Raw genomic sequence first — 15,000 nt, forward strand, 5'->3', positions numbered from 1 at the left:
AGAATGCAAACTCAACATGTTTTAACTGGTTCATAAACATTGAGCTTTGTATTTCTGGCATTTTCTGGCCGGAGTGATGTGTTTTATGTTTTTCAGTGGGGTGTGCAATGCATACGCAGCGGTATTTAATATTTGCTGACTATACATTTAATGTGATGACGTTGTTTTTATCAGCCCGTTTCAAGGTGACTGTTTCAATTTGCAAGGATTTGTTGACTGGTTTGAAAGTCCTCTCCACGGCAATGTCCAAACATCACATGCTATTTCCTACAATCAGTGAGCTCCATAGATTAAAAACAAAACAAAACCAAAAAAAAGTTCCCCAAATGGAGGTCTAGCCTGCCCTGCCCTGAACTGACAAGGAGCACTGTCACTGTGTTTGCAGTGCATTATGACCTCCCCTCTGCTCATAATGAACACTTATCTCTAAAAACTTCAGATACCCTGTGGAGAAAACCCATTTCATATTTTTGGTGATTCTCCAGATTGTCATTCCCTGTCCCTCAGGCGCCCCAAAAGTGTGAAGACCTAAACTACTCTGGATTGCACAGCACGGGTAAAAAGAGCTCAGCTCAGTCTTTTCTATATACGTACAGTGTGTATGCATGTACTGTATGTGTGCATGTAAGTTTGTATTTATACATGTTTACCATCATTCATTCATTCATTCATTCATTCATTCATGCATTCATTCATTCATTCATTCATTCATTCATTCAATCAGTCATTCAATCATTATTTCTGAGTATAAGCACAGGACAGGGCGCTGAGCGATGAACTCTGGTATTGTATAAGGAAGGTCGGAGTGGCAGAGAAGTATCTTGGACTGGTGCAGGACACGTATGCTTGCTGTGAGACATTGGTGAGGTGTGATGTAGTTGTAACAAAGAAGTTCTAGGTGGAGGTGGGACTCCATCAGGGATCAGCTCTGAGCCCCTTCTTGTTTGCAGTGGTGATGGACAGGCTGACAGATGAGGTTAGACAGGAATCTCAATGGACCATGATGTTTGCAGATGACATTGTGATCTGTAGTGAGAGCAGGGAAGAGGTATAGGAAGAGCGGTGGAGGTATGCTCTGGAAAGGAGAGGAATGAAGGTTAGTCGCAGCACGACAGAATATTTGTGTGTGAATGAGAGGAACTCGGGTGGAACGGTGAGGCTACAGGGAGTGGAGATCAAGAAGCTGGGGGATTTCAAGTACTTAAGGTCAACAGTCCAGAGCAATAGAGCATGTCGAAAAAAGGTGAACAAACAAGTTCAAGTGGTGCTGGAACCGGGAGAAGACAGGAAGAACAGAAGAGTATCAACCAAATTAAAAAGAAAGGTGTCCAAGGTCAGCGATGCAGTATAGTTTGGAAACAGTGGTATTGAAGAAAAGAAAGGATGCAGAAATGATGTTGTGGTTCTCTTTGGGAGTGACCAGGATGGACACGATCAGGAATGAGTCAGCCAGAGAGACGGCACATGTTAGATGTTTTGGAGAGAAGGTCAGAGATGGTTGGGTCATGGACAGTGGAGGGATAGAGAATATATTGGAAGGCGGATGCTGGAATTGGAGCTGCCAGGCAGGAGGTCCGGGGGAAGACCAAAGAGAAGATTCATGGATGCTGTGAAAGAGGAGATGTAGTTAGTTGGTGTGAGAGAAGAGGATACAGAGAACAGGGTTAAATGGAGAGAGTTGATTTTCTGTGTCGACCTCTGAAGGGAAAGCTGACATTAAAAGAAAATTCATTCATTGTAATTATACCACCAGTTTCCTGCACTTATGCTTGAGCGTTTCCTAGCTGACGTCTGGTGAGAAGCAATGAACTGCCGGTTGCCAGTCGATCACGGGCCACATATAGAGACAAAACACCGTTCCATCTCTCATTTACACAATTTCCATTTCTTCTCCAGTTAACCCTCTGAACGGTTTTGGGCTGTGGGAGGAAACCCACGCAGACACAGCGAGAACATGCAAACTCCACAAGCTGAAAATCAAACCGAGGTCCTCTGTGTTATGAGGTGGAAGCCATAGGCAGCGTTTCATGTATTATTAAACGTCGCCTCACTGATGTACAGTAACCATCCTGTCGTGTTGAAGGATTTTGGCACTTTGATGATGAGAAGATGGTTTGTGATGTTTGGACGGTCGATCTAGAAATCACTTTGCACGCCAATGAAGCAGGAACGTCTGGGAACAGCTTAGCATGAGCAGGATTTAAATATAGAAAGAAAAAAAATGGAATCTAAGCTGTTTCATTGGCGTTTCATTGGTTCCCGTCGTCCAATGGTTCTTAACCTGGTGCCGATATTCTTGTTATTTATTTTTTTGCCAGTACTGAAAAAAAATGCGTGTAAATCACAACCAGTTTCATTTCAAGAGTTCATTTACAAACCTTTGTCGAAATGACTTGTAACTCATTTACCCAAATTAAAATCATGGGACTTAAGTGGAAATAGTTTGGGCTATTACCAAATGAAGCTATTATACAAAAACAAAATAAAGTGGCTCCGAGAGACATTGAGGTGATTTTAATTCTGACTGGAAGCTCTGAATCAGGATGAGGCAAACATTACACTCTTCTTTTTAATACAAGAGTTTGTATCTGGGTATATGAGGTGCACTGTTAAGAACTGTTTACACTCTCTTGGCTTGTGGGAGGAAACTGTTGCACAATCCGGTTGCATTTGATTTTATAGAGCAGTTTTTCTTAACCGATGCTAATAGATTTCAAATCTTCAGTTTCATCCCTTTGGGTTTTTACAGGATCTATGGCTGCGACGTTATTCACATCCCATTTATACTGCTTCTCATTAAGGCTTGACTCCACCTGTGCCTCCAAAAGCCCAGTAGCAGAAATTGAAGGAAAAGAAAATAGAATGAAAATAGAATGAACAACAGCAAAAATCGTCAAAAAATCTGATAATTGTTAAAATGAAATAAACAAAGAGATTTTTTTTTTTTTTTCTGGATTTATTGGCCATTAAAATACAATTAATTTAGGAAGGTATAGGAAGGTAATATATACAATATTAGGAAGGGATATCCAGCAGATTGGTATACAATTACATTTATATCTAGATCATCTATCCGGCATGAAAAAAGACTGAGGAGAGTCCCTTTTCTGCAATTGTGATCAATAAAATCACGTAAAAACAAGAGCACATGGTCTGATATGAGCTTATCACACTTTATTATAATGCTTGAAGAGAGTGTGCAGCACAGACAGGGCAACTAGATGCACACATTTCTTTTGAACAGACATAAATTTTTACCTTTTCGTTATTTGACTATAATGAAGCTATGAACACACACACACACACATATATACACAACCATATATATATATATATATATACAACGAAGTAGTTGTGTAGCAATTTGAATTTGCTATATTACTTGCATCCCCGTCCTTTGGTTGTCCAACTCTGTGCGACAGAATCGGGACATTCATCCAAACAAATGTCACCGACTGAAAGTGGACAAACTAAATGTCAACCAAGTCTTAAATATTCTAAAGCGTAGCAATTTATTCAGCATTTCTAAAATCTTACAGTTTTACATAAACCTACTGATGGAAATTCACTATTTTCAGAAGTTTTTTTTTTTTTTTTTTACTCTCTCACTGTATTTTCTGAATCCTCACGTTTATTTAAAAACTGTAATTATGTGTCCGTGTCAGTTTACCTGTTTTTTTTTTTTTTATTTCTATTTTATTTCATTCCTTATTTTACTCTATAATTTTTCTACAGTTACTGACTAGAAACGCTCGGCACTGCTATTCACGCTCAGCACCCAGGCTGCATAATGGTTTCATTTGATACCCAGACACAAGGCATGCATTTTTCATCAGCTTCTTGGGAAAAATATGAAATTGAATTATGGGGAATGCCTGAATCTAAAATTGTTTTAGGGTTTATGAAAATAAAAAAGAAGAAGATTGGGTGGTGGGAGGCATAAATTGTCTTGTGCATTTTCTAAATGAATTTTCATCAAAAAGCAGATAATTACATTGCTGGTAAATATTTTGGGTTAACTATTTAATCACTACAATGCTTTAATTCAGAACTTAAACTTATTTTATCTGGATTTTTTTTTAATCTATTAGTCTTTTGGTTATTTTTTTTCATTTTCGGAACTGAAATACTGAAACAAAAGGGATAATTAAACGCAGAGATACACACTGTCATGTCTGATTGGAAACAACTTCCATCTTCAGGAAGTGGTTGGTCCTTGAAGACCACAAGTCAGTACTTGAATGAGTTTCCCATCGTAGGATGTGATGCAATGTGGGGGGTAAAATGCAGAATAACTCACTCTTGGTAAGATTAAGGTTTTAGTGTCAAATCGTCCACCTGGTTTTTCTAATTTTGCGATACATAAATGTTGATCATCCGTCGAAGGTGTCTTTTCAAATGGCCGTCGGGAAGAAACCAAAAGGGCAACTTTACAGAAAGAAAACACGCAGTTATTTAAACGGCACATGTCGATCATGGCGTTCGAGCCGTCACGGATGAACTCTGAGAAGAAGGCGGCCGCTGAGCAGCGCCGGAGGGGAAACATCTTCAAGGGAAGTAACCAAGTCCAGTTGCCACGGTAATATTTTGACAGGAATTTTTAATCAGACTTTTACATGTATGGGTCTCTAACGTCCTCTGATTTTATTTTAATTCATTCCTATCTTTAAATCCTTTTTGACCTCGGTGTCAACATGCTTATGGTGGATTGAAAGGAAGCATTTTTCATCCAGCAGCGAGCGCCACGCAGCTTTGAGAATGTGTGTGTGGGATTATTCAAATGGAAGACATGAGCTTGACCGTCTTACGAAGCAATACATGCTTCCAGTGGCGTAAAAACAGGTATATTTAGACACCATGTCATGTCAGCAAAAATGCATATAACTTCATTTGATGACCTCTTTTTTTTTCCCACCTTATGCTTTTTAACATTTGGATATATATTCTGTCAGATCGTATCGGGATGAAGCATTTTAAAGGGCAGCCTTCCGTTTCGTGTGGGTCCTCATGGTAACTGATAAGGTTCCTCATTTCATCATTTCATCAGCGTTGTAGACTCTCCGGCTTCTGAGGGGAAGGGGCTCTTTTTTAATACATATTTTAAAGTGTTTTCTTGTATGTGCCTTTCTTGAGTTTCCACGATGCGTTCCATGCAGACCCGACAGCCGAGCTCCACGGGTAAAATGAGGAAAACACGAAGAATGAAGATTGCTTTATCAGTAAACCAAAGACAATTAACAAAACACATTGTCTATTGGGGCTGCATGCTAGACTAAAAAAGCTGCAAACAAAGCAGAATGAAGGATTAAACTGAGCATGGAAGGAGCGCAGCCGATCTGACATGTTCAATCACCACAACAGAAGTAAAACACAAATTCAACTAATGCCTGACAAGAAAACGTTGGCCGGATGAACAAGGCGAGGGAAGATGATTGGAGAGGAATCTGGTGTGAAGGCTTAACTGACAGAAGGATGAGCTAACACACCTCCATCCCTGTGAAATGCAATAAAAACAGGGAGAGCAAACAAAGACGGGGAATCAAATTTAAATAAAATTGCTTTTTTTTTTTTTTTTGCAGCAAAGTCATAATATTTGAATAAAGCATGAGAGCGAGGCATCGATCTTAATGGAGTGGAGGAACACTCATGATCTATACATATATATATATATATATATGTAAAAGAGGGAAGGACGTGTCGGTCTGGCATATTGACCGAGAGAATACTTTGTTTTCAGAGGATCTCTCCATGGAAAGAGTTATTCGGATGTTTTTACATTGTAATCGTGTTATCAAATGTTTATCCGGTCACGGGTGAGGCAGCCGGACACTCTAATGGCCTTTGGATGTTGTCCTGGTGTTCTGCGTGTTAAAAATACATAAAATGTCCACATGCATAAATCGTAAAAGGCCAATTGCACTCGCCTCATCATTATTGAGCAAAGAGAGCAAAAAAGAAAAAGCCACGGCTCGACGACGATGGAAACCTCATTGATTTTCTCTTTATCCTTTTTCTAATTTTTATCTGTATTAGTCAACATGGCAAAGAAAAAGAGCATCATCTTGGAACCAGGGAAGAAAAAAAACACATTTCACATTTTCTACAAAACAGGGTCATTCACGGTTTCGCACTGGTTCGTGCTGGTTCTGTATTACGGTCCCACCAACAGCTCAGGATGATGCAAGCTTTTCACGCTCATAAATAAGGTAAGTTTTTGTTCATATGAGTGATGACAGAAGCTCTGCCTGAAATGTTTGTTTTTTGATCAAAAAGAAGAAACAACAGCAATAATAATGAGACTGTGACTTCTTATTCATGGAATGTGTTGTGGAATATGTGTTTATTCAAACATAAGCCGTTTAATTCAAGGAATTACTCAGATTTCAATAACTTATTATTTTAAGCATAATCCATCCACCCATCCATCGTCTGCTGCCGATGGTGCACTCGTGGCCGCGGGGATGCTGTAGCAATGCTATGCTATCCAGCATGACCATGTATCAAACTATTGTGACCCGCAGTGCAGCACAACCACAGCTATTAGACGTTTAATTAAAACTAATTAACAACGAGCCCGTTGAAATATCCCCACAGCACATGGAGAGGATTTATAGTGAGAATCAGCTCTGAGACAAACGGACCCCTGCCCCATATTGCACTTTACAACACTTGGAGTTGCATATAGTTACATAATTGATTTTGTCTGATGTTTTCCATACCCTACTTTCCCCCTGTGACGATAAAGCAGAGTTAAGAATCTAATTCATGAATTCTCATGGCTCTTCCTCGAGGATATATTCTTAGGCAATCCTTCATTCTTTTATCCTTTTTTCTTGTTTTAGTTTTTTGTGCTTCTTCTCTAACTTATGGTTTCCTGAAAAGAAGGATCCTTCCTAGAACAAGCTGTTAGAGATCCCTACATTTCAGCACCGCGATTGAGCGGTGTCGTAGGAGTCCTCTTGGATGGGGTGGGCTCGCAGAGAGCGCACGGTGCCCCCGATACGAGCCGTCATCAGTTGTGCGCCCCGACTTCATCGGGTGTTTTGGCCATTTACTCACAAGACGCCTCCTGCCGAGGTCGGCCCGCCGCGGACCGATCGGACCGATCGGACCGGGCGTGAGAGGCACGGCGGCGCCGCGAGCTCAACCGGCAGCCCGTGTTGCATCCTTACGGTTCGGCCAGTAACTGCTCCGTTCTGCTGCAGCGCCGAGCGTTTCGACCGCCTTCCGCCGAGCAATCCTCCGCTCCCCTCCTCTCATTGTAGCCTCGTGGTGGAACTGGCCACAAAGGCCCTGCCGCCACCTCCACTGGCCACACCTGCACCTTCCAGCCCCGTCCCTCTGCTTCAGCCCCTAAATACCAACTAACAGCCACTAACAGCCCCTTCCGCTGGAACACCTCAACGATGGACTTTGCCCCGAGGACCAGGTTCTGGGCGCAGGTTGGTCGCTCAACGGCTTTATCTTCAGCTGCATCATTGGGAGCTTCCTGACCGGGAACAATTAAACGATCTATTGAAGAACTCGTTCTACCTGACTGCCATCAGGCTCCTGAACAGCTGACACTCATTCTTCTTGCACATGTAAAGTCTACTGCCACTTAAAGAGCACTCATCGTGCACTTTGGGAGGTGCACACCAAGCTGCACTCCAACGTCTCATTGCACTGCCACTGTTCATATTTACAGTATCTATAATTTATTTACTATCAATCCATATCCAGATGCACTGCAGAAAGCAAAGCAGGAGTTCCACAGAATAGGGAAACACATTTCTACACTGTACATGTGACAATAAACACTTTGAATCTTGAATCTTGCACAGAATATCCCTGCTGAACTAAAAGAAAGTCAACTGTCATTGTATCACATTCATAATATGATAAAATGTAAGATAAAAAGTAAACAGCATCAGAAAAAAGAAAGAAAGAAAACAGTTGAAGGGTTAATTTCCTCTCTGAAAGACTCCAAGTAATGTGCTTCATTTTGTTTCTTTTGTGTGAAATAGTCTTCTTTCATCATCTCCTCCGTGCTTCTCATTAGGCTTCGTCTTCCTTCCTGCTGCTGTTCAGGCAGACGAGACTTGAGCCTGAGTTGAATGTGAGGTCTCTGTCTGGTGAGAAGACAAACGTGGCTTATTTCACTCTCAATCTGGACGTGTTCTGCTCTTTTGGACCGAAAACCTAAGGCTGAAACTGTTTATGCTCGAGGTCTCGCACTGGCTGACTGTGTCTAAATGTCCTGATAGTTACTCAGAGCCTGACCTTTGCAGGTAATTTGGGGTTTTCTTCTTTAGGTTAACCAGGTGAGAGATATCGTTACATTCTTCCTGGCCAAGCCTTGGCTACATGTGGAAACTGGAGATTCCCTGCATGAGATCAACTAATTTGCAGGAAAACTCTCAAGGATGACTTGCCTAATATGTTGAATTCTCTTCCAGGAACCGATTATATCTACTTTGACTGAATCTGACGAAAAAAGCTCCTGTTCCAGAAAAATGTTGACCTCTTAGATCGCAGGGGAGAATTATGCTAATCAATGAAATCATTAAAGAATGGATGAGTCTATGGAGGACTAAATAAATGGGCATTTGCATACATATATGAGATGAGTTGAGAACAACTTTATTTATCCCGAAGGAAATTGTTGTGCCAGCGTTTCAAGCAAAAACATAACAGTAATAGATAATAGTATATACATATACATATTATACATAGTATATACATACATGCATGCATACATGCACATATACATACATACATGCATACATACATATATACATGCATACATACATACATACATACATACATACATACATACATACATACATACATACATACATACATACATACATACATGTCTACCATAACCACAGTGTCTATCATAAGTGTTTACTCCCTAGGATGTTTTACCCTTTTACTGCTTTCATAAGTCAATCATGGTCAATAAAATTTGGCATTTTTAACACAAAAATTTACCAGAAAAAACTCTTTAATGTCATAATGAAAACAGATTTCTACAAAGTAATGTCAATGAAATAAAAATATATCAAGGAATGTTCATATATATGTATGTACATATGTATGTATATATGCATGTGTGTATGTAAATACCCTATTTTTCGGATTATAAATCAGTTTTTTTTATTTACGTGTGAAATTATATGAAATCATAGAGTTTCTTGATGTGTGTCTGTCTGTGTCTTTAATATGTCAGTGATCGTCACACACACGCACACACAGACACACAGACACACACAGACACACACAGACACACACAGACACACACTAACCAATCACAATTCATCGGGGGCGGGTCATGGCAGAAGTGTGTTTAATAAAATGTGCAACCTGCTATTTGTAACCTATGAAAACTGATCATTTCAACATTCGCGCTAACTTATAAAAACAACTGAGAAGGGCTGAACAAAAGTGGCCCCGAAAAGAAAATGATATTCTGCAGGTTACAAGCCGGAAGTAGTGAAATATGCAGCCGGAAATGGCGATCGAGCAGCAGAGAGAAAGATTGAAGTTAGTGAGAAACTTGTAAGGGACTGGCGAAAAGCGGAGGTTACTCTTACTGAAATGAAGAAAGAAAGTCTGAAGTTAGTGAGAAACTTTTAAGGGACTGGCGAAAAGCGGAGGTTACTCTTACTGAAGTGGAGAAAAGTAAAAAAGCTAATCTCGGGCTACAAGCTAGCTGGCCACGGCTAGAGGAAGGAGTTAATGCATGGGTGCTTGAACAACGTGCTGCCGGGAGAGGCTTGTCAACAGGACGGTTGCGTCTTCACACCCAGGTAGTTGCCAAGGAGGTGAATATAAGTGAGTTTGCGGGAGGACCTTCCTGGTGTTACCGCTTCATGCAACGCATCGCCTCTCTATCAGAGCAAAGACGCCATCTTGTCGGGATCCAGAAAGGCTGGAATTAATGATGTGTCGTTCGCGAACGTAACGGCTCTTTGAGGTGAACGAAGGGAGCCGGCTCCTGATTGGTCGGGAGACGGCTCCCCACCAATCAGGAGCCGGCTCCCTTCGAGACGCTTTTCTTTCTCTTGAAGGCGCACGTGATTGGTCAATATGCATGGTGACGTCACTGTGTCTGCACTTGGTGGCTCCTCAGTAGAAACTGCTGATCTTTTTCTTTTTGTTTTACACATTTTAATTTATATTTTTGGCGTGTTTTTCAGGAGTTCTATGTTGTTTCAGTCTGAATTGGTTAAAAGTTGATTGGTAAATAGTTAAAAGTTCTTGTATTTTATAGTTTATTTATAGCACTGAAGAGTTCATATTTTTAATTTATTTTTAATTTTTAATCATTTTATTTTGTAGTTTTGCATTTTTTTCAGGGATTCTGTGTTGTTTGTCTTTAAGTTTGAGTTTGTTGAGTGTATAAAAAGCTGAAATTGTTTTGCATTTTTAATTTATTTTTTGTAGATCTTTAAATATTTTTATTTATATTTCATGTGTTTTTCAGGGATCCTGTGTTTCACTTTAAATTTGTTAAGTATAAAAAAGTAAAGTTTATTCTTGTATTTCATAGGTTATTTGTTGTTGCTCTGAAAAGTAGATATTTTTAATTTACATTTTGTTGAGTCGTGTGTTATTCAGGGATTCTGTGTTGCTTGATTTTAAAGTTGCTTAGTATAAAAAAAGTTAAAAGTTTAAATTAGTTAAAAGTTCACTGTAGAGCGAAAAAATTAGGGCTATTATAATATAGTAGTATAATACATTTTTTTTTATTAATTCTTACTTCATTTTGTGCATAATGTACATTATTATTTGTAATATATCGATTAAAGCAACAAAAAACATCTGAAGAGCCGTTTTGGATCCGTTTTGGAGCCAAAGAGCTCTTTCTAGTGAGCCGAGCCGTAAGAGCCGGGTCTCTAAAAAGAGCCGGAATTCCCAAAACTAGATGGAATAATTGGAACTGCAAGTGACGATGAGTCTGACGGAAGCGACGTACCGGTAGAAGAGGAAGCGCCCCACTGTCTACCTTCGGAGTTGGTTGAGTCGTTCGAAAGTGACACAGAAGAAACAGATTTCGTTGGATTTAGTGATTAAGACACCGATTGTTAGGTTGTAGCATGTGCTATATGCTATTGATATTTCAATGACTTACCGTAATATGTTACGTTAGCATAGCCTAGCAGGCACGTCAGTTCATTGTTTATGCGTTCTATAGGCTATACTAGGCTATACCTTTTCAGCCTGTTGTTCTCTATTCTACTTTTATTTTAAATTGCCTTTCAAGATGAAATTTCTATTCTTGGTGTTGGATTTTATCAAATAAATTTCCCCCCAAAAATGCAATTTATACTCCAGTGCAACTTATATATGTTGTTTCATTCTTTGTTATGCATTTTTGTCTGGTGAGATTTATGATCCGGAGCGACGTATAGTCCAAAAAATACGGTATGTATGTATGTATGTATTCATGTATGTTCGTATGAAGATGCGTATGTATGTATGAATGTGTGATGTGCGTATTCGTGTATGTATGTATGTATGTTTGTATGTATGTATGAATTTATGTGTTTATGTATGTTCATATGTATGTATGTATATGTGTATGTATGTATCGTCTTCTTTCAGCTTTTCCCTTCAGGTGTCGCCACAGCGAGTCAACTTTCTCCATCTAACCCTATTCTCTGGATCCTCCTCTCTCACACCAACTACCTTCATATCTTCTCTCACGACGTCCATAAATCTTCTCTCAGGTCTTCCTCCAGACCTCTTGCCTGGCAGCTCCAATTCCAGCATCCGTCTACCAATATATCCTCTATCCCTCCTCTGTCCATGACCCAACCATCTCAGTCTGGCTTCTCTGACCTTCTCTCCAAAACATCTAACATGTGCTGTTCGTCTGATAGACTCCTTCCTGATCCTCTCCATCCTGGTCACTCCCAAAGAGAACCTCAACATCTTCATCTCTGCAACCTCTAGTTCTGCCTGCTGTCTTTTGGTCATTTTAACAGTTTCTAGTCCATCCAGCATCTCTGGTCTCACCACTGTCTTGTACACCTTTCCTTTTATTCTGGCTGATAGTCTTCTATCTCTTTGTATACCTGACACTTTTTATAAATATGTATATATGTATGTATGCATGGATGTATGTATGTTCGTATGACATGTATGTATCTAGGTATGTTTTTATGTATGTATGTATGTATGAGTGTATGTATGTATATATGTATGTATTTATGTATATATGTGTGTTTTATATATGTATGTATGTATGTATGTATGTATGTATGTATGTATGTATGTATGTTCGTATGACATGTATGTATCTAGGTATGTTCGTATGTATGTTTTTATGTATGTATGTATGTATGAATGTATGTATGTATATATGTATGTATTTATGTATATATATATTATGTAAGTATGTTCTTATAAAGATATGTATGTATGTTTATATATGCATGAATGTTCATATGTATGTTTGTAGGTATGAATGCATGTATGTATGTATGTTCGTATGTATGGATGTTTGTATGTTTATCGATATGTCCGTATGTCCGTAGGTGTGAATTTATGTATTTATGTATGTATGCATGTATATTTGTATGTTTGTATGTATGAATGTATGTATGTATGGATGTTTTTATATCCATATGTATGTATGTATCTATGCAGTTATGTATATATGTATGCATTAATGTTTGTCCAAATTTTTGTATGTGTGTACGTATGTATGTAAGTATGGTCATATGTATGTGTGTAGATATGTAGGTACGTATATTTTTATGTATGTATGTATGTATGTATGTATGTATGTATGTATGTATTCTCTTATGTCATTATGCAGATATGTATACATATATTTATGTAAGTATGTATGAATGTATCTATTTTCGTATGTATGTTCGTATGTTTGTATGTGTATGGATGTAGGTATTTATATTTATGTGTGTGTATGTTTGTATGTATATATGTATGCATGAATGTTTTTACAAGATTTTTTTTGTTATGTTAATATGTATGCATGTTTATATATGAATTTATGCAGGCATGTATGTACGTATATATATTCATTTGTTTGTGTATGTGTGTGTGTGTGTGTGTGTGTGTGTGTGTGTGTATATATATATATATATATATATATATATATATATATATATGAATGTTTTCACGGATTTACTTTACATATGAATGTATGTATGTATATATGTATGTATGTATGTATGTGTATATATATGTGTATGTATCTCTCTACGTTTGTATGTAAGTATTCAAGTATGTTTGTATGTATGTTTTTATAAATATATCAATGTGTGTATACATTTATATACGTTTATATTTAGCATGAATGGTCATATTTATGCAGCTGTGACTTCATGTATGTTTGTATGTAGGCATGTACATTCAAATGTATGTATGTTTGTATCTATGAAGTTTAATATGCATGTATTTATATTTGTATTTTTGTACATAAATATTTATGTATGTATATTCATATATAAATATATGTTTGTATATATATATATATATATATATATATATATATATATATTTGTATGCATGTATGCATGTATGCAGATATTTGTATGCATGTATGCATGTATGTATGTATGTATATATGTGTGTGTATCCATCTGTGTATGTATGTAAGTATTCAAGTATGTTTTTATGTACGTTCAACATTCATATGTATATACATATGTATGTGTGATGTTATATATGCATGTATGTTTATTCGTATTTTTGTACATATATATGTATTTAACTATGCAGTTATGTATGAATGCATGAATGATCGTATGTGTGTATGTATGTATATATGTATGTATGTATATATGTTTGTATGTATGAGTATATGCTTGTATGCATATATGTATATATTTTTATATGTATGTTTTTATACACGTATGTGTAGACGATTATATGTATGTATGTATGTATGTATGTATGTATGTATATATGTATCTATGTATCTATATGTTACAGTTGTTGACGAAAAACATTTGACACATCAGCTAAACTACGGAAATACATTTCAGATTTTAAAAATTTTATTTGTAATAGTGACATACACAGTGACAGCATTACGGTCTCAGTACATTGCATGACAGCACAATCAGCGAAATCATTGCGCAGTCCAGAGTGGGCTCAGCTGGTTGCTGCGTCACCGCACGTCTCTTCTTCATATCTGAACAGAAAATGTGAATTTTTTAGCTTTTTTCTGACAAGAATAAAAACTGAAAATGTGAAGATACATGAAAGATATCTATGGTAGAAATCACTGAATAAATATATGCATTCAATTTAATTTTTCATTTTGCTTTTTTTACCATGATGGGAGGTGAGGCCAGGCTTCCCCTGCCTCTACTCAATGCATGTCACCGACATATACATACTTACATACAGATATACATTCTTACACACATAAACTCACTTAAAAATACCTGCACTTATTAACAAATATATATATATGAATATAAGATGATAAATACATACAAACATATATACATACACATGAACCAAAATGCATGCATATTTACATAGATAAATGCATACATACTTACATACATACATACATACATACATACACACCCACATACATACATAAATATGTATGAACACATGCATACATACATACATGTATACATACATACATACATAGAAGAACATTCTTCCATACATACATACACACACGCATACACAAATACATACATTCATACATACGTAAATACATACATACATACATTCATACATACATACATACATAAATAAATAGATACACAAATAAAAACGTAAATATATACACACATACATACATATATACATTCATATATACGAACATACATAAGAACTTAAATGAATATATAACTTATACCTGCATAGATTCACACATACTGACACACATATAATACAAACTTACATACATTCATTCATATATTCATACATAAATAAATACACACAAGCATATGATCATGAAAGAATACATACATGTCTACATAGATTGATTCGTACATACACATGAACCAAAATGCATAC

General features: G+C 37.4%; 1 long non-coding RNA gene across 1 annotated transcript in view; it reads left to right on the forward strand.

Moving 5' to 3' along the window:
• Window positions 1-9,757: 9,757 nt before the first annotated feature.
• The window catches only part of LOC147227477 (uncharacterized), a 10,759-nt gene continuing 5,516 nt past the window's right edge, over window positions 9,758-15,000 (forward strand). The window contains exon 1 of the long non-coding RNA XR_015107030.1: window positions 9,758-9,794. This is a non-coding gene — a long non-coding RNA (uncharacterized LOC147227477). The remainder of the gene's footprint in view (window positions 9,795-15,000) is intronic.

The sequence above is a fragment of the Fistularia commersonii genome, chromosome 13 (genome assembly GCF_037954325.1).
Source record: "Fistularia commersonii isolate RoL2024-O1a breed Wild chromosome 13, RoL_Fcom_v1.0, whole genome shotgun sequence".
Taxonomy (NCBI): domain Eukaryota; kingdom Metazoa; phylum Chordata; class Actinopteri; order Syngnathiformes; family Fistulariidae; genus Fistularia; species Fistularia commersonii.